Raw genomic sequence first — 18,690 nt, 5'->3', positions numbered from 1 at the left:
CTATATCTCTTCCTCAAGGACCACATTTCCTCATCAGAAACAAGTTTAAGGGCACCCTTCCGCTCTGTTCTCAGGCTTACCGTAGCCTTCTGATCTGATCTTTTATGATACGACATTTATACTACATCCTCTATAATCTTTTTTTTAAAGAGAGAGACAGAGACAGAGAGACAGAGAGAGAATTTTTTTAATATTTATTTTTTAGTTTTCGGCGGACTCAACATCTTTGTTTGTATGTGGTGCTGAGGATTGAACCAGGGCCACATGCATGCCAGGCGAGCGCGCTACCGCTTGAGCCACATCCCCAGCCCCTCTATAATCTTAAATGTATATCTCAGTGTTATTCATGACAAGACAAAGCCCTGTTAATATTGTTTTTTCTTTGCTTTTTTTTTTTCTTTAAACAGTACCTGAGGTTGACCCCGGGGCCTTGTATATGCTAGGCAAGTGCTCTACCACTGAGCTGCATCCCCAGTTCTTTTATTGTTTTATTTTGAGACAGGTCCTCCTAAGTTGCCTGGGATGGCTTCATATTTGCAATTCTCCTGCCTCAGCCTCCCAAATAACTGGGATTACAGGCATGGATCACCATTCCTGGCCCTGTTCCAGTTTTGCCCATTGATCCACTAACAGACTTTCAAGCATTTTCCCCATCCAGTTCAGGATCTAGTCCAGAACTGGGTGCTGTACCTAGCCATCATGTCTTGTTAGCTTCCTTTAATCTCCATAGGATACTTCTGAGAAATATAAAGAAATCAATTTACCTTGGTGGAATATTCTTTTGGACAGCCCATGTTGATGTCAATACCACCTACATTATTTTATCTGGAAAAACATGAAAGAAAAAAGGCAATGATCATTCAAACTGAAAGAAGATGGTAGACTCAAAAGCATGCATGGGTCAGTGCTCATGAACCTCTCACTGTGTCTCTGAGCATGAAACACACCACCCTCCATGACAGACCTCATCTGAGCAGAGTTCCAGAGGAAAAACAAAGTGTTTACACATCTGAAAAGAGCTAGGTATTGAGGACTTTGCTACACCTGAGTTGCATCAGATAGCTCAAATACTAAGTAACATTCATACTAAACTCAATTCCAGGTCACCATTTCTCACTGGGGTAATGAAAGCCATTTGTCAAGGCAGAGAAGTGACACAAGCACAAGAGCCCTTTGCCAGAGCAACAATTCTGGCAGAAGTTACAATGGACTGCCTTCATTTGCTGGGTGACATGGGTAGCTTACTCCAAACAATTCTCAGATGCTGAAAGGACCCTGACCTTATTCTCTGGTTTGTACAGTTAATAGTCTGTGATCAACAACAATTACTACCTGAGTCTCTTCTTGCTATCACTCTCATCAATAACAAAAGCTAACATTTAATAAGTACTTCCAATGTGTGACAAGCTCCATATAACATGCCTTATTTCATTTGCCCTGTCCTGTAGCAGAAGTTTGTATCATTTCACAGAGAAAGGAACTAAGTTATTAGCAAGGTTAAGTAACTTCTTAAGGTCACACAGTCAGTAGCAAACCCAGAATTCCAACTCAGGTCCACCTAAACTCTAAAACCCACTCCTGAAGAAGGTACTCTGCTGCCTTTGTTAACTCAAGAAGCAATAGGTCTTACCTACACTGAGAGTTAAAGCTTCAAGACTCACAGTCAGAAGTATTCCCAGAAAGGGAATCCCATGAATAAACATTAAAATTGGGCCTCCACATGAGGATCTCTGCAGTCTGGGAACAGTGGGTACATTTGAATCCCAGGACAGTTTTGAGATGTCATAAACAGGAAAGGAAATCACCCTCAGCTAAAAATAGCAATGTGCCAGGAGGCATAAGCGTGGGTCACCTTCAAAGTCACCAGTGACATTAGAATCTCTTAACTCACAGGAGAGACAAAGGAAGCTCAAGAGGGAGAAACTTACATAAGCCTGGCCACAGCAAGGGCTCACTATGCATCTGAGGTTCCCTAGAAACACAAAAGGCTTCATTAACCAATGCCCTGATAAAGGCAGAAGTGCATGACAAACACATCCAACCCCTTTCCCCACACACAACATGTTCATGCCAATAAGCAGAATGAGTCAGTTTTCTCCCAAAAAGCCAGCCTAATAAATTAGCCACTGGTAAAAGAAATGATGGACTTGGAAAACCTAAACAATGTCATTAATGCAGTTACTTTCCAACATACAAAAACATGAAGATTATCTTTTTTTAATATTTATTTTTTAGTTGTAGTTGGACACAATACCTTTATTTTATTTATTTTTGTTTATGTGGTGCTAAGAATGAAACCCAGGGCCTCACACGTGCTAGGCGAGCCCTCTACTGCTGAGCCACAACCCCAGCCCTATGAAAATACAGAGAACATTCAGATACTCACAACTTGGAGTCTATAATTATATATACTTGATCACATGTCTACCCATTGCATTTAGCTTTTTAAAACCTAAATATCTTCAGGAGCTACTTCTAAAAAAGCACCAAGAAATGTCCAGAGCAAGACAAGAGAGCTATATAGTTCTTACAATTCTAACTACCAAGGTGCAGTGGTTTACACCTGTAATCCCAGGGGCTCGGAAGTCTGAGGAAGAAAGATCACCACTTTGAAACCAGCCTCAGCAATTTAACGAAGCTCAAAGCAACTTAGTAAGACCCTGTCTCAAAAGGGGTTTAATGTCTTGAGTTCAATTCCTGCTACCAAAAAACCCCCAAATTTAATTGCTCTTGAAGAAATCTAATCCATTTGATAGGAAATAAATACAGACGACACAAAATCAAACACCATGACATGAATAATCAATGAAAAATAAATATAGAAGTCATGCTGCCAAAACAAAAGATTCCTATTTTTTTTTTTTCAGTTTTCGGCGAACACAACATCTTTGTTTGTATGTGGTGCTGAGGATCGAACCCCGGCCGCACGCATGCCAGGCGAGCGCGCTACCGCTTGAGCCACATCCCCAGTCCCACAAAAGATTCCTATAATTAAATAAATTAAATCTGAGACTTGCAGGCATGTAACAAACTGTGACAGCTTGATTTCCATAATCTGTCTCCAATACTGTAAGCATTTAGGGATGACCCTCTGAAAAATGGTCAAATCTTCAGGAAATCCCTGCTGTGCAAAGTAGCTCAGGCACTCAATAATGGCCAGCACAGGACCCAAGTAATGAAATCCAGGAGACAGGAAGACTCAGGAGGACACTTGACATTAGGATCTCATAAACATCTAGAAGACCACCCTGCTCTGTTCTCTTTCACAGATGTGAAAGATGACTCAGTCATCAGGGGCCACAAAATCCACTGTTCTAAGCACATCTGCAAGAAAACAAACACATGGGATGCAAGTTCAGACTAGCCTAAGCCCTGGCAGTGAACACAGCCAAGTATAACCTTGAAACGAAAAAAGGGATCATAGATGATTCCTACAAAACAAGTATGCACTGGGAGGCATCTAAGGTGCTGATGATGGTCCATCTCACGACACAGGTAATGGGTGATTCACTTTATAATTATTTGTTAAACTGCATGTTTGGGTTTTATGCACTTTTTCTGCATGATTACTAGCACTTTACAATTTTTTGAAATACTGGAAAGAAGGTACATACATTGAACTTTGTGTTTCAATACTGGTCCAAACTTTCCTGGAAGGTTATCCTTTGAGGTGCAGCAAGTGATCATTTCATTTGAAAAGAAATTTTTAATTTGTTCTAATTAGTTACACATGACAAGCAAGTGATCATTTCTTAATTACTTAGAGTCAGAAAACTGGAGTGGATCAGTCAATCTTCACTATTATTTACAGTTACATATTTTTAAATGTACCTATTCAGTAAAATTGATTTATAACCCTAAATCAATACATGTGGTGTTTCTAGTCATTCAGGCACAGATGCTAAGACAACAAATTGGAGTCACCTGTCATACACATCTCCAGCTGAGTTCAAACACGGTGTCACTTGTCTTCTTGTTTTGGCTCTCATACTGTAAAAATATGCCCTTTTATGGCATATTTTGCCCTTCATTTTTTGTATTTTTGTGCTTTTTGTTAGTGATCTCACTGTTTAAAATGGGTCCAAGCATAGTGCTGAAGTTCTGTCTAGTACTCTTAAGCATGAGAATCTTGTGTTAGATAAGCCTTGGTTAGGCATGACAATACAGTGCTATTTGCTCTTGAGTTCAAGATTAATGAATCAATAGTATATTGGGTGGAGCTGCCAGTTTGGCTCTGTGGTAGACTACATGCTTAGCATGTAAAAGGCCTGGGTTTGATCCCTAGCTTCTACTAAACAAATAGTCTCTGAATAGAAACCCACATAAAATGAGTTTAAGGGCTGGGGATGTGGCTCAAGTGGTAGCGCGCTTGCCTGGCATGCGTGCGGCCGGGGTTCGATCCTCAGCACCACATACAAACAAAGATGTTGTGTCCGCCGAGAACTAAAAAATAAATATTAAAAAAATAAAATAAAAATAAAATGAGTTTAAGTGGTGATCAGTTGATGAAAATGTGACCAGAGGCTAGCAAATTTCTAATCTTGTATATCCCCAAGGGTCACTTGGTTCAGTAGTGATTTTAGTGTTCTCAGCAACTTACTTGAACATTAACAAAAATCAACTATATCTCATCTCTCCTTATTAATGAAGCTCTATAATGGCTATTGTGGGCCAGGCTATATGGGCAATGACTAAACAGACTCCACTTTACTCTGAGACTCCATGTCACATTAAAAAATGCTTCTTCCATGGGGAAGCCCTGCCTCTGTCCCCATCAACAGTTGCTTAGCATAACATGCTTAGCAACACAAAATGGCAATTCATATACAATGTAAAATTGTTCTCTCTTTGGTTCCAATTTTTCTCGGACAATGTACCCTGTCAGAGATTGATTGTCTAGACCTTAGTAACCATTCTTTAACTTGTAGTCACCTAAGGTCATTTTGATCCATTCCCCCACTTCTGCTTCTGATTTTAAATCTAATGACGTTTGTTTATGGTTTTGAATCATAGCAACAGCCACTTATAATTAATATGGTTTTGGACTCTAAAAGGTGAACTCAAACCCCGAGAGAGGTACAAAGGGTATAGACTTGCAGCCCACCCCTTAGCCCACCAGTTGCTGGATCTGGACTACCTGGTGGTGAATAAAGATGGTTCTGGGGCTGGGGTTGTGGCTCAGCAGTAGAGCACTCGCCTAGCACGTGTGAGGCCCTGGGTTCGATCCTCAGCACCACATAAAAATAAATAAACAAAATAAAGATATTGTGCTCAACTACAAGTAAAAAAAATTTTAAAAAAGGATGGTTCCATCTCCTGCTTTAAGATTAACTCAGTGATTTATTGCAATCTCGCCATAACACTACCACATTAACTTTCAAAAATGACTACTATAATAAAAAGAGAGAATGTGGTAAATGAGAAAATAAGCCTATCTTGAAGGCTGTTTTGAGAACTAAGACCTTTAAAGCACGTAAAGCATTTCTATAAAGGGAATATGTAATTATCATCCGAGCACTGAACAGATTAGATGCCTAAAAAGACATGTTGGAAGAAGTAATCCAGCAACAGCTCAACCCTGGCAGAAAGAACTGTGAGAGAACCACGAAAACTTGGATGTACCTATAATGAAGTTTACTGATAACAGCAAAATACTGACACCCCAGTAAAGGCACTAGAGAAACCAATTCTAATGTATCTGACTTGCAAAAATGTCCTAGTAGAAAAGTAAATGGCAAAACAATATGTATGACAGGATTCCATGGGAGGGAGGTATAGATATAAACAGGTCACATATTTATATATTATACATTATTCATAAGATATGTGAAAAAATCCATATTATTCCCCATTATGCTTAGTTTTAGGGGACAGTACTGGGGATTTTACCCAGGAGAAATTTACCATGGAGCTACATCCCAGCCCTTTTTATTTTGAGAGAAGGTCTTACTGAGTTGCTGAGGCTGGCCTCAAGCTTGCAATCGTCCTGCCTCATAATCCTAAATTGCTGGAATTACAGGGATACGCCCCTGCATCCAGCTTAATTTTTTTAAAAAAAAATTTATTTAAATATTTATATATGGAAACTATCTTTATTCTTATATGGTGCTGAGGATTGAATCCAGTGCCTCACACATGCTAGGCAAGTGCTCTACCACTGAGGGACAACCCCAGCCCCTGATTAACTTTTTTAAGTGTGAGATTATGAAGGATTTTCATTTTCTAGGTTATACAGATCTGTAATATGTTAGCTAGGCTGCCCTTAATGCCTCTCAGGGCCTGTTGAACTGCTTGTGGCTTTGAAAGATGAGCTATTGCCTATCATTGGAGCAGTGGAACAGTGAGACCGTAGTCGCATAGTCTTTCACATAACACAGGAAGAATAAAATAATGTTTTTCTCTTAAGACTTTTAATTCATATCAAAGGAATATACACAGACATAAATGTCCATCAAACAGAACATCCCCAGCCCTATTTTGTATTTTATTTAGAGATAGGGTCTCAATGAGTTGCACTCCGCCTCACTTTTCCTGAGGCTGGCTATGAACTTATAATTCTCCTGCTTCAGCCTCTGGAGCTGCTGAGATTACAGGCATGTCCCTGGCACCATGCACACCTTTTAATTTTTTATTTTGAAAAAGTCTCACTAAATTGTTGAGGCTGACCTCAAACTTGTGGTCCTCGTGCTTAAGCCTCCTGAGTTGCTGGGATTACAGGGCTACATGACCACATGGGTTGTTTGCCTTTTTTAAAGAAAGGAGACTGAAATGATAATACGGTAATTTTGCCATAATCACATATCAAATTTTATGTTAAAATAGATCTATCATTCCTACTTTGTAAAATCACTGGAGACGTCTCCTGTTGCCTTGGAGCACCTATAACAACCTTCGCTGTGTCCATCACACTGAAATGTGACAAGTTTGTCCTATCGGCTATAAATCTGGAACCTCAATATGAACAACCCTACTGTTGAGCAGAACACCTCTGTACCACCTGTGTGACCTTATGTAGGCCCCTTAGCCTCTTTTTTGAGATCTCACTTGTAAGAAGGTTATGGTGCATTTCTCTGGGTGTGTGTTCAGAAAGATGTGTGTATTGCTCAGGATCTAAGGAACAGCCGGCCACACATCTCCAATGCATCATAGGATAAATCTTTGGAGCAGAATGACATTAAAAGGACCCGGTCTTTGCTTTTTTTCCCAATGTGAATGTTTTTCCACATGTCCAAATTTTCTTTCTTTTTTTTTTTTTTTTTCTGATACTGGGGATTGATCTCAGAGGCATCAACCAAGTGTGGCACATCCCCAGCACTTTCTTCCTATTTTATTTAGAGGCAGGGTCTCACTGAGTTGCTCAGGGACTTGCTAAATTGATGAGGCTGGCTTTGAACTCAAAAATTTCCTGCCTCAGCCTCCCAAGCCATTGGAATTACAGGAATGGGTTACCACGCCCAACCCAAATCTTATGTTCAGATTCACATCCAAGGAGCATTCCCTGACCCCCTAATGCACTCAAATCTCTGCCTCTCCAACAGGAAAATACTTAGTATCAGGGTCATGCAACCTAGCTGTCTATGTTAATCATGACTGTCAGGCCAGTTTCAGAATCTGGGTTTCGCTTGCCCCTCTGTGGTCTGGGCTGTGCTCCACAAAGAGTGGCTATCTGACTATTGGGGGAGAAGCCAGAGAGGGTATCCAAGCAGAACTCTCTCCTTTCACCCGGCTTTCCATAACATACCAAGGATCTGAAGCCTACCCCTCAGGTGAAACATGACTTCACTGGGTAGTGATGACATCACAGCCTCAGTCTCCATGGCAGGTTAACGCTAGGAATCTTCTCTACCAGTTCTCTACAAGACACCAGAGTGTCTGGTTGCTTCAGAGAATATGTCTGACCAGATATTCTATATTCAGTCTAACTTGTCCTCTATCTCCTGGGAGAGCAGAGCAGCAGATAGGCCTAGGCCAGGCATCTGTAATGGAGCCCTTAGTAAACACACAATCTCAGTGGACTGCCACACATTACTTTTGGGTTTCCCCATCACACCTCAGAACTTCACTACCCATGAGTAAGACCAAAGGTCTGGTGCTCCTACAAGGACCCACAGTGTTTCTGCTCACTGCTGAGGGCAAGTTCAGAAAGGTGCTAATCTTTATCAATCTAGCCTTCCCCTTTAGCCTCCCCCAGTGCTTCCTTCAGAGCACAGCACACTGGTACACACCTATAGTCCCAGCTGCTTGGGGGGCTGAGAGGTGAAAAACCCAGGAGTTGGGCTCAAGGATGTTGGTAGAGAACATAGTGAATGAAACCTGGGAAACAGGGTAAGAGCACTCATCACCATAACGAAAGGGGGCTTCTTTATCAGATCCTTTTTAATAAGAGTCCTACAGGAGCCTAATATACTTTTGTTTTCAAGTGATAAGAGACAGCTATTGGCCTCTCATGGAATCTCACCTTCACACCTAGGCACCTTTATCATACTGTCATAGATACACTCACATGGACTCCCTCACACACATCCCAGTCTGAACTGCTGAGGAAAAGGGTGGTGTCATGCAGTTGGGAAGAACAGAAGGGCCAGTCTCAGTGTTACCAAATCTGGAGGTCTGAGGAAATGATGTCTCAGGAAGTGGATGTGAGAAGGCTACTGGACCTAAACTTGGTACCCAGAATTTGGATCTCAATCTCTTAATCCCTTTGTCTGAGTATATGACCTTCAGAAAATGGTAGACTTGGGCACAGGTGACAATTATAGTCCCAGCTACTCAGGAGGCTTAAGGATCACTTAAGCTTAAGAGTTTCAGGCCTATCTCAGGAAACACAGCAAAACACCATCTTAACAAAACAAAAAAGGTATTAGAAAAATCTATAAAAACTGGGGTAAAATTCAGTGTGATTGAAACAAGCTGTATGATGGGCCCCCAAAAGGAACTGCCAAGGTGGGAGGGGTTCTAAACCAATTTATATTAGACCATTTTTTCCAAATGTTGAAAATAATTTTCATTAAGCCTCAGAAATGACAGACTTTAAGAATTTTTTGTCAGTTGTAGAAGGGAGAAACTGAGAGGGTGCTGCTTGTGGTAATTTTGAGGTTTCACTGTTCTCTCTCGGACTAGAGAAGAGAAACCCTGTTCTCCTGCTGCTTCCATTGGCTCCACAGAACTCAAGTACTTTGACAGCATCCCTTGAGGAGACAGGCAAAGCATCCATAGAGGTCACAGGCAAAGGCTGTGTTTGAATGCCAAACAGAGAAGAGGATTTCAGTCAGAAACAGGAAGCAACAGGAGAGCGAGGTCCTGGGGGCAGAGTGTATAAAGCAGAAGCAATTAATCAGTTCTGGTTTTCTTTCCAGCAGCAGTGCCTCCCATGTCTCCTTCTACACCTGCATACTACCATGTCCTCTACCAAGGATGTGGAGAAATGCAGGTGGGCTGGCATGGGGAGACATACTGCCTGGTTGGTGGTTACCAGCTCTATGGAGATGCTCCCTTGGCCACTCCACCAAAGGCCAAAGCAGAGAGGCCAGCAGAGAAGCCAAAGCAGAGAGCCAAAGGGGCTCCGAAGAAACACTGTGCTCCAGCAGAGGCGGAAAAGGCTCTGGGTTTCCCTAGCCCCCAAATTCATGGCTTTAAGCACACTGGCAAGAGCCCATTCCCACAGAGGCTTGCAGGCTGAGCCTCTCTGTAGAGGACAAATATTTCAATTCCCAGGTCAGCTAATGAAACTTCTTTTTTATTTTTAAGCTAAAATTCCTGTTTTTTAGAGAAATGAAAATTTTATCGTTGCTATTGTGTTACATATAAAGTTATTCCAATACACAAAAATTTAAGATATGGACTGCAGAAGATTTGAAATGATTTTCAATGGTGTCACAGCTAGGGCCGTGGTTTAGCTTGTCATGAGGAACTACAGCAGCTTAAGATGGTGTCTTCACAGCTTGGCAGAGACTTAGCAGTATTTAAAAGCCATCCTTGGGGCTGGGGATGTGGCTCAAGCGGTAGCCCGCTCGCCTGGCATGCGTGCAGCCCGGGTTCGATCCTCAGCACCACATACAAACAAAAGATGTTGTGTCCGCCGAGAACTAAAATAAATAAATAAATAAATTCTCTCTCTCTCTCTCTCTCTCTCTCTCTCTCTCTCTCTCTCTCTCTCTCTCTCTCTCTCTCCCTCTCCTCTCTCTTTATTAAAAAAATAAAAATAAAAGCCATCCTTTATACTCCTTCTTTTCAATGGCTATCACGCTGACTTCTTTGAAAACAGTCTTCTCATTCTAAAGGGCTTTTCTTCATCCATTAGCTCATGACTGCTAGTTGGTTGATGCCATATGATGCTTTACATTTAATCCTTGAAAGGAGGGAAATACCAGGTGGAATGTCTCCAGGACGTCACACACAAGCCTTGAAGACCCTGCATGTAGCAGAGCACACTGGAGCCTGACAGGCCTCACTCCAGCATCTATAATACCTTTTGTCATGGTATGGGTATTCAAATCTATTTTCCCTTATAAAGATTAACTATATCAATATGAATAATCCAAATTAGGTAGCCTTTACTACATATGTTCAGCTAATGTATCTTCCGAAGTGATCTCCACTGCCCCTACTAGAGTCAGTACCTCAGTCAATCTGCATGAGCCTTTCACAGCCAGGGGTCCCCTTCCATGTCAACTGGCCACAGGCAAGAAACCTCAGAACATGGGTTTTGAAAGGAGAGGCTCCTTTGAACATGCCAGGGCTGAAGCTGACCTTGAAGAAGACCTGCCATTTCTCTGCTCAATCCTCTGAAGTCTCTCCTTGGTCAGAAAAGAGAACACTCGACACTCTCCAAGGGGAGGAGGAGTCAAGTGTAGAGGGAGAGAAGGACATAGTGGCCCACTGGTGCCCTATCCACCAAATAGGTCCAGCCCTGACTTACTGCCAGAAACATCAGCACAAACCATCAGGTAGGCTTCCTGAAACTAGAAGCAGTATTTACCCAGGGAGCCTCCTGCCTGTGCTCTCAGCGGGCACAGTAGCTACCTGGAACAGGAAGGGTTGGGGAAAGGCAGTAGCGCCACCCTGAGCCTCACATGCTCCTTTATCCCAACCCATTATGGCCACAAGACACCCCCTACTCCTCAATAATTTTTTCTGTAACAGTGTTTGACTTGAAATTCAGCTTGTTCAAGGTCAAGCTTCAAACCATAATATCCCCTTTAAGTATGTTCCTACATGGAGGACTTGGTTTTCTAAGGCCTTCTGTCTTCACAAGGGACTCTTGGGTACAGTTTCCAACTGGTAACATCTGCAATGATGCCTAGGTGAACTGGATCAGGAACCAGGTCAGTTCATCAAGAAATGAGAGCCTTGGGCTGAGGATGTAGCTCTGTGGTAGAGCACGTGCTGTAGCATGCATGAGGCTAATGGGGTTCCATTCCCAGAGCCAAAAAAAAAAAAAAAAAACCTGATGACTGCTTCTGTGTGTAGGTGGTGTATGAGGGAGGGGCAGGAATGAGAAGATACAGGTCCGGGGCAGGAATGAGAAGATACAGGTCCATCTACATCCACCCATCTGGCTATTCCATTATTCAACAAGTGTTTATTGAGAACCTGTTATATCTCAGGCACTGTGCTAGCTGCTTGGAACATATTACTGAGTGAGGTGATCCAAGTCTCTCTCGAGACCCCCACCAACAAAGAATGAGAGACAATTTCAGAGACTTGGTTGTAGCTCAGTGTTAGAGTGCTTTCCTAGTGTGGGCAGAGTCCTACATTTCATCCCCAACACTAAAAAAAAAATTAATTAAAATTACTATAAAGGAACACGAAAGCATAGAGTGATGAGGAATACTACATTATACAAAAAAGTCACAGAAGGACCCTTCAAAGTCAGGGCATTTCATCAGGGAGGGAAGCAATAGACTGATATGAGGACTGAAGAGAGAGCATTCCTAGATCAAAGAGCACAGGAAAAGACCCTGAGGTAGAAATGAGACTGAGCTACTTAAGAAGCAGGAGAAAGGCTAATGTGACCAGGAAGGAAAGATGTAGTTGGAGAAGTACATGAGAGTGAGACCCCATCGGGCCACATCAGCAATATGAGGAGTATGGATCTTGTTTTAGATGTCAATGGGGAAGGGGGAAGTCATAGGATAGATTTGAACAGGGTAATGAAGAAATCTGATGCAGATGCCAAAAAGATCACTCTGGCTGTGTGAGCCTTGGCAGTAAGGCGCTGGCTGTTACCAGTGGAATGTCTGTCTCAGCAGTTAAGGGGACAGTTGGTGCTGGGGAATGGGGGTTGGGAGCAGTCAGAGAAAGGAACAGTACAAGGTTTGGCCAGTGTCATATCAGCGGTCCATAATTCACAGGGTGGCCTGAGCAACAAAGCAAGACTGTCTCCAAACAAATTAATAAAATTTCTAACAAATACTAGTTCATAAGAAAAACAAGGAGTAGAGGAACATGTTCAATGACACCATGGAATGCAATCAGCAAACTCAAAAACAGAAAAAGCCCTAAGGAAAAGAACATGATGTTTTTTCAACAAATAAATTGCAAGGAAGATAAAAGAAGGAAGAGAAACCTACAGATTGAGCCATAACATACATGTAAAATAGTTATTATGATTCAAATACAATTTATTATTTAAAAATTGGACAAGCAAGGAAATTTCAACATGATAATTTATGATAACAGAAGTGTTATTAACATTTTTAGAGTCATAATGGTATGGCAGTGGGGAATTTTTGTTGTTATTGTTGCTAATATTTTGTTGTTCCTTTGTTCTGGGACTGGGCATAGAACGCAGGAGCTTGTGCATGCTACAGACGCACTCTACCACTTCTACTACTGAGCTACACTCTAAGCCCTTCTCTCTACATTTCTTTTTTTTTTTTTAATCTATGTTTGACTTTTTCTCTTTAAAAAAAAAAGATTCACAATAGCTAGACTGTGGAACCAACCCAGATGCCCTTCAATAGATGAATGGATAAAAAAAATGTGGCATCTATACACAATGGAGTACTATGCAGCAATAAAAAATGACAAAATCATAGAATTTGCAGGGAAATGGATGGCACTAGAGCAGATTATGCTTAGTGAAGCTAGCCAATCCCTAAAAAACAAATACCAAATGTCTTCTTTGATATAATGAGAGCATCTATGAACAGAGCAGGGAGGAAGAGCAGGAAGAAAAGATTAACATTAAACAGAGACATGAGATGGGAAGGAAAGGGAGAGAAAAGGGAAATTGCATGGAAATGAAGGGAGACCCTCATTGCTATACAAAATTACATATAAGAGGTTGTGAGGGGAATGGGAAAATAAACAAGGAGAGAAATGAATTACAGTAGATGGGGTAGAGAGAGAAGATGGGAGGGGAGGGGAGGGGGGATAGTAGGGGATAGGAAAGGTAGCAGAATACAACAATTACTAATAGGGCATTATGTAAAATTGTGGATGTGTAACTGACGTGATTCTGCAATCTGCATTTGGGGTAAAATTGGGGGTTCATAACCCACTTCAATCTAATATATGAAATATGATATGTCAAGAGCTTTGTAATGTTGTGAACAACCAATAAAAAAAAAAGATAGTTTCTCAAGTACAGTTTAATGTTCAGTCAGACTTGCAATCAGTGTGGGCTCAGATGGTGGCTTTGCAGTATCAGCCAGCTTGTGGCAGCCATGGATGGGAAGGAGGGGTGCAGTGTGCCAAAGAACAAAGTGCTGTTACAGAAGTAGCTGACAACCTCACACATGAGCTGACCACACTGAACAAAGACATGTAACGTCTGAACTTGGAGGTTAAATGTCAAATCGTACGTGCTGTGTAGATGTTTCTTTGGTCAGAACTGGCTCCCACAATTGGTGCCCCTGCAAGCCACCTTTCTGCTTGCTTATGCGAGAACATGTGATGACTGGAGAGTTGTCCAGCCGCCTCCCTGAATGCCCCAGCAAACGGCCAGCACCAGTGGCTGAGCAGCAGAGGATGTCTGAAAAAACAGATGGATGTACGGAAACAGAGGCCTTTCCTGGTGAAAGGAGCAGAAGTGGAGGGATTCAAGGAAACCATCTGTCCTGGCCACGAGGGACCACTTGTTCCTCTGCCTGCCCAGCAGCTCACTTTTCCCACCAACATAATGAGGCTGGTAAAACTCTACCTCACTGAGTGTACTGGAACATGCCAGTAGTTCCAGCCACCTGGGAGGCTGAGGCCAATGAATTGCCCTCAACAACTTAGCAAGACCCTGTCTTGAAATAAAAAATTAAAAAGGAGGTTGGGGATGTGGCTCACAGGTAAAGCATCCCTGGGTACAACTGCCTGTACAAAAAAACAAGAAGGAAAGAAAAAAATTAAACTCCTCTGTAGGCTATTGTGAGGGTCACATGAGCTAAAACATCAAACAGGTAACACAGCTATGGACACACAGTCACATAAGCTGCTCTCATCATCACCATTATCATGTGTCCTTGTTCCATAAAGTAAGGGGAGACAGCAGTCTCCTAAGTGCCAAGTGCAACAAAATAGTTGGCACCCTTGCTGGGAACTGGTGGTGCAGGGACAGGTGCCAGCACAGAGTGGTGGTGGTCACAGAGTGCTCAGTTCATCTGCCAGATCAACAGCAGGCAAGTAAGACTGCTGGGAGGAGGAGGAGGAGGAGGAGGAGGAGATGATGATGATGATGATGGAGGAAAGCAAGGAGAAGAAAGAAGACCATGAGGAGAATGGAGAGTTCCTAGCAAAACTTTAAGCAGGGTGTGGAGAGGATCCCCCACATCCCTGTTTGTAGAGAAGTCAGATTACAGGAGAGGGTTTGGATTTGGTGAACCTCTGGCAATACCTGTCCCCATCCAGGGAATTGATGATCATATATGGTTCATGAGGCCATCTGAATCCCAGGACACACACACCCCCAGGATCTTGCTGGAAGCCAGCTCCTGAACCCTGGAACACACACTACCTGCTGAAGGTGAAAGCTCAAGGACTCAAGACAGCATCTAGACCAATCTTAGGACATAGGCTCCAAGTGTGTGTGCTTCACTCATCTGGTCTCCAGAAGCAGCCCCGTCAGACACTTCAAGCCTCTCAGGCAAAACATGTGACCTTGGCTTGGAGACCTTGTAATGCACACACATCCTCAATATGATCTGAAACGAGGCAGAGCCCATCTGTAATGGGATTCAGTGATAAAGTGGGGACCTGAATCAATATTTATCTCTCTTAAAAAACAGCCTAGGAATGTTGGACAGAGAGGCTGGTAAGAGTAAAGGATAGAAAAATGGAGGTTGAAGAAGGTTAAGGAAAAGGTTGGGTGGGAGCAGAAAATGAAGATGTGTTCATGGTTATTGCATTTTTCCTAGCAAGATAAACATTGAGTGCCTCGTGAGAAAGAAAAATGTGCTACCACTTTAGGAACAGTGGCCAAGGCTCTATGACTGAAGGATGTGTGTCGGAAATGGCCAAGCTATCTTCTGGTTCAGAAAACTGTTGTTTCTTAGGAATTTCACTATCAGTAATTATGGGAACAGATCAAGAAGAATACCAAAAAAGAGGCAGAGGCAGTGTGAGACTCCAGGACTAGGATATGGGGGTCCTCGGATATAGATGACCATCAACTGAGCAACACTAAATATCAAGTAAGCCCCCATTTCCACCCATCCCTGCAGCTGAGCACCTGAGCACATGAAGTGGTACCTATAACTCAGCCTGATGTTGACTTCCCTGAATATTCTTTCCTCCCTCTGTCTCTCTCCCTCCTCTCTCTCTCTCTCTCTCTCTCTCTCTCTCTCTCTCAACTGGAACTGAACATAGGGGCACTCCACTATGAAGTTACACCAAAAACCTTTTATTTTTATTTGTTTGTTTGTTTGTTTGTACCAGGGATTTAACCCAGGGGCAATTTACCACTGATCCACATCCCCAGCCCTTTTTATTTGTTATTTTTGAGACTCAGAATCACTAAATTACATAGGGCCTTGCTCATTTGTTGAGGCTGGCCTAGAACCTGCAATCCTCCTGCATATGCCCCCCTCTCCGCCTCTACTCAGTGGGATTAAGGGGGTGCTGCCACCACACCTGGCCTTCACAGCATGTTCTTTTTTTTTTTTTTTTTTTTTTAAAGAGGAGAGGGGGAGAGAGAGAGAGAGAGAGAGAGAGAGAGAGAGAGAGAGAGAGAGAGAATTTTTTTTAATATTTATTTTCAGTTCTCGGCAGACACAACATCTTTGTTGGTATGTGGTGCTGAGAATAGAACCCGGGCCGCACGCATGCCAGGCGAGCGCGCTACCACTTGAGCCACATCCCCAGCCCTCACAGCATGTTCTTGCAATATACTAGAAATCAGCAGGGGTGGTTAGCTCTGAATAAATTTGAAAAAGAAAACTGTTTCTACCACTGCCTTGTCCACAGCGTAGGGGACCAATTAGAGGTAGAACTCGCATACTTATCACTTCCTAGTGACAAAATTTTCTATCCTGGGCCTGCCTCAATAGCACCAGCAGTTGGCAACAGGCTGACAGTATGGCACGTGTCAAGGCCCTGTGGTGGGAAGCTGTATGACTGACACAGCCACAGTTTAAAAGCAAAGGGTTTGTGCTATTTGCTGAGTTTGGAAGGGTTGGTAACAGCTAACTCCCCAGAACTTGAAAGCAAAACAAAAAATTTGGGATATTCTAAGAGCAATTGGAACTGCAAAAGAATTTTAGGCAGGAGGATGACCCTTTTTTGTCTGCTTGCTTGTTTTTTGGTTATTGAGGCTGGGGATGAAAACCAGGGCTAAGCAGATGCCCTACTACTGAGCTATACTCCCATGGCTTAAATTAGATTTTAAAAAACAGGGATAGGTAGTGAATAAAGTGGCCCATGCCTTTAATACAGCAGCTTGGGAGGTTGAAGCAGGAGGATCACAAGTTCAAGGCCAGCCTCACCTACTTACCCAGGCCCTGAGAAACTTCATGAGACTGTGTCTCAAAATAAAAAATAAAATAAAATAAAAAGGATGTTGTTTGATGTTTAAGCACCCCTCAGTTCAATCCTTGGTACCCCCCAAAAAAATATTTTTCAGACCTTCCCACTCCCTACTTAGGTCTCAGTGTTATAAGAAACTAAACACCACTATCTTCCATCCCTTTAAAAACAATGGATCCTCCCTAAATGATGAGATTAAATACTCATTCTTCCTCTCATACCAATACTATGGTACCCACATCAGCAAAGACACTCAGAGACATAAACCTTGTCCAGGAGATTCTCCTCTGCCACCAACAATGTCCCAGTCTTGAGGATCCAGATACATGCCAAACTTGAACAAAACACCAGCAAACAGAAACCACCAACTCAGAGCCACTTAAAACTCAATCCTAACAATACTGGTTGTTTCATGACAATGAGATTATTACCAACAATTCCCCTGCCCTTTTCTTTTTTCCCTCTGCAGTACTGAGAATTGAATCCAGGGTTGCCCTACCATTGAGCTCAGCCTCCTGAGGAGCTGTGATTATGGGCCCATGCCATCATACTTAGCTTTTTACACTTTCCCATATATCCCATGTACTAGACAATGCAATGAATTACTTTAATAATCAGTGTCTCAGGGAGAGTAGTAGAGGAGGGAATCTTCAAAAATATGAATGAAATGGAGAAAAACAAATCCAATAAATACAGTATACACACTGCATACTAATGAATGCTCACAGGATGTGCTCAGAAGGTTCAATTTCAGTTGTTAGTTTATTTTCATGTTTAAGGATGACAGATTTAATCAGAACATTAAATCACCACAGACTGCCAGGTGCATGCCTATACTACCATTAGGTCAGGACAGTGAGCCAGTTCAAAGCCAGCCTCAGCAACTTGGTGAGACTCTGTCTCAAAACAAAAAAATAAAAAGGACTGGGATTGTGGCTCAGTGGTTAAATGACCCTGAACTAAATCCCTGTTACCAAACAAACAAACAAACACCAGACTCTTGGCCAGGCTTGCATTTTGAGAATTGGTAGGGTGAAGGACTACCAGCTCTGCATTTGTGATACAAACTTTAGAGACCTCAGCTTACTAACCTTAGAGGCCTCAAGGAAGCCTGGGCATTTACCCAGCTCCATCAGTACTTACACACACAATCCAGCCCTTCCTTATGGAATCGCAGATCTAAAATTCAAGCTCACTGCCCCTTCCACAGCAATTTAACACAATAGAATTTCCTTCCTTCCTTTCTTTCTAACTTTTTCTGTTTTGGACTAGATAATACATTCAAAATGGTAAGAGGTTCAAAACATAAAAGAGTAAAGATTGGGGCTGGGGATAGGCCTCAGTGGTAGAGCACTTGTCTAGCATGTGTGAGGCACTGATCAATTCTCAGCACCACATTAAAAATAAATAAATTAAATAAAGGTATTGTGTCCATCTACAACTAAAAACTTAAAGAAAAAGTCACAAATAACCTATTTTTAAAAAAAAAGAATAGGGGCTGGAATTGTGGCTCAGCAGTAGAGCACTTGCCTAGCATAAGGGAGGCCCTGGGTTTGATCTTCATACCACATAAAAATAAATAAACAAAATAAAGATATTGTGTCCAACTACAACTAGAAAATAAATATATTTAAAAATAAATAAATAAAGGTATTGTGCTCAACTACAACTAAAAAATAAATAATAAAAAAAAAGTAAGGCTGGGATTGTGGTTCAGTGGTAGAGCGCTTGCCTAAC

The 18,690-nt window shown here is 42.1% G+C and overlaps 1 protein-coding gene and 1 pseudogene across 8 annotated transcripts in view; one reads left to right on the top strand and one right to left on the bottom strand.

The window, feature by feature from the left end:
• The window catches only part of DUS2 (dihydrouridine synthase 2), a 104,734-nt gene that overhangs the window by 58,626 nt on the left and 27,418 nt on the right, over nucleotides 1–18,690 (bottom strand). For 2 of the 7 annotated variants that reach the window (XM_081273895.1, XM_081273892.1), the window contains exons 1-2: nucleotides 1,631–1,780; nucleotides 765–825 (exon numbers count right to left, since the gene is read on the bottom strand). The exons of 1 other annotated variant lie outside the window; for it this stretch is intronic. The gene's annotated coding sequence lies outside the window, so the exon portion shown is untranslated. Of the gene's footprint in view, nucleotides 1–764; nucleotides 826–1,630; nucleotides 1,781–1,928; nucleotides 1,973–18,690 lie in introns of those variants that run through there. 4 more of the 7 variants (XM_081273889.1, XM_081273894.1, XM_081273893.1 and 1 more) reach the window with 3 other exon arrangements.
• LOC308637884 (putative ATP-dependent RNA helicase DDX28) overlaps nucleotides 1–18,690 on the top strand; it is a 37,537-nt pseudogene that overhangs the window by 17,564 nt on the left and 1,283 nt on the right. The gene's annotated exons all lie outside the window — the stretch shown is intronic.

This window comes from Spermophilus citellus (assembly GCF_964194105.1).
Source record: "Spermophilus citellus genome assembly, chromosome: 18".
Lineage (NCBI taxonomy): Eukaryota > Metazoa > Chordata > Mammalia > Rodentia > Sciuridae > Spermophilus > Spermophilus citellus.
The sequence above is the reverse complement of the archived record's forward strand: the minus strand, read 5'-3'. Positions and strand labels throughout refer to the sequence as shown.